The sequence below is a fragment of the Alligator mississippiensis genome, chromosome 1, assembly GCF_030867095.1.
Source record: "Alligator mississippiensis isolate rAllMis1 chromosome 1, rAllMis1, whole genome shotgun sequence".
Classification (NCBI taxonomy): domain Eukaryota; kingdom Metazoa; phylum Chordata; order Crocodylia; family Alligatoridae; genus Alligator; species Alligator mississippiensis.
This window is the reverse complement of record NC_081824.1, coordinates 109,166,853-109,168,956: the sequence shown is the minus strand read 5'-3', so window position 1 is coordinate 109,168,956 and position 2,104 is coordinate 109,166,853. Positions and strand designations below refer to the sequence as shown.

General features: G+C 55.0%; 1 long non-coding RNA gene across 1 annotated transcript; it reads left to right on the top strand.

Annotated features, from left to right (window-relative positions):
• Positions 1–598: 598 nt before the first annotated feature.
• Positions 599–1,698, top strand: LOC132250000 (uncharacterized). The gene is made up of 3 exons (XR_009461573.1): positions 599–829; positions 921–1,034; positions 1,249–1,698. It is a non-coding gene; the product is annotated as an uncharacterized LOC132250000 (long non-coding RNA).
• Positions 1,699–2,104: the final 406 nt, after the last annotated feature.

Here is a 2,104-nt window from a genome sequence, read left to right as displayed (position 1 = left end):
CAGGAAGAACAGAACAGTAGCAGTAGTACATACTGCAGGTTTTTGAAGCTAATGTAACTTCAGGCATGCAAATGAGTTGCTTCATTGATTTTAATGGAAAATAGATGCAATCAGCACTTTTGAAAATTGGCCGTTGTGCCAAATGTAAATACTGTTTTTTTAGATGGAACCTTTCACACAAAGACTCATTATGGTCTACACAAAATGCATGATAAACACTTACCCACTTCTTTAGTAACTGTTGAAGTTGATGAATCAACACCAAGAATGTCTGTAAGAGCACGCCGGCGTTTGCGCAGGAGTTCGCGCCGGAGGGCGGGCCAGGAGGGCAAGGAGTGGGACTCCTGTAGGGGTAGGGCGTAGACACCGCGCAGGTCTACAAACAGCAGCTTATAGAATGGTGTCTACGAGGAGTGCTGCTAGGGCCTCTGCCCAGGGGGGCAAGGCTACCTGGGGCAGGTCTGAGGCCTCCACCCAGACTGAGCCCATGGGGGAGCTGATGTCCCCTTACCTCCTGGCCTGTGGGGGATCCCCAGCAGGGCTGGGGGGGGCAGAGATTGGGGGCCCGTCACACCTGTCCGGCAGGTGCCCGTCTTAGGGCTCTGGAGGTGCAGGTGAGGGAGCTCCGGGAGGAGGTTAGCAGGCTGAGGGGGATCAGGGAGGCGGAGGATGAAATTGACAGTTATTTCCTTTCCCTGCAGGCCCAGGCACCCAAGGAAGAAGCAGCCCGGGGAATGCCCTCCACAGCAGAATGGCACACGGTCACAGCCAGGACCGGAGCAGCTCTCAGCGAACCGGTACCAGCTTCTCCAGTCCAACTGGTGAACAGGTACGAGGCCCTGGCGGCCCTGCAGGAGATGGAAGGGGAGGAGGAAACCCTTGGGCAAGAAGAAACACCACATTCTTCACACTCCAAACAGAACAAGAGATCCACGAGGACCCAGAGGAGGAGGCGACGAGTGCTCGTCATAGGCGACTCCATCCTGAGAGGTACGGAAGGACCCATCTGTCGCCAGGACCCCTCGGCATGAGAGGTATGCTGCCTCCCTGGAGCAAAGATTTGGGATGTGACGGAGGTAATCCAGGCCAGGATCAAGCCCACCGATTATTACCCCATGGTCCTAGTCCATGTGGGTACTAATGATGCGGCCAGGAGAACCCCCGATCACCTGATGGCGGACTACAGTGCTCTGGGTGGCGTGCTGAAGGAGTTCGGTGCACGGGTGGTTTTCTCTTCCATCCTACCAGTGACCGGACGAGGAAGACGGCAGGAGAACTGCATCAGAGAGACCAACTGGCGGCTTCGGCAGTGGTGTCTCGAGGCAGGCTTTGGCTTCCTGGACAATGACCCGCACATCACGACGAGGGACATGCTCAGCTGGGATGGGCTTCACCTGTCCCCCAAAGGTAAGCGTGTGTTTTCTACTAGGTTGGCGGATCTCCTCCAGCGGGCTTTAAACTAGGCTCGTCGGGGGGAGGGGAGTACGAGGGCAGGGGAAGCTGTGGACCACCAAACCATGTGGCACCCACAAGGACAGCCCAGCCTGAAGACGGAGAACATTGGAAACCTGAAAGCCGTGGGGAGACCAGCACTACAGAACAGGTAAGAAACAAGAAGGTAAGAAACAATGGGCCCCTTGGGACTCGGAGCGGGGGGGCAGCAAAGGCACCAGTCGTAGGGCTCAAGTGCCTATATACTAATGCTAGGAGCATGGGGAACAAGCAGGATGAATTAGCACTCCTGCTTGCACTAAACACCTATGACTTAGTGGGGCTAACAGAGACCTGGTGGGATTCATCCCATGACTGGACGGTACATATTGAGGGCTATAGATTGTATAGAAAGGACAGGTCAGGGAAGAAAGTGGTGGGGGGGTTGCACTTTATGTCAGTGAGCAATATACATCAACCCTCATCAAGACAGAATCCGAGGTTGAGGAAGTAGAAGGATTGTGGGTTAGGCTACATGGGGGGCAAGGAGAAAGGGATTTGGTGGTAGGGGTCTGGTACAGACCCCCACACCAAGGGGAAGAAATAGATGCAGGGCTCCTGAGGCAACTCTCGGAGACCATAAAAGCTAAAGAGGCGGTAGTCATGGGGGACC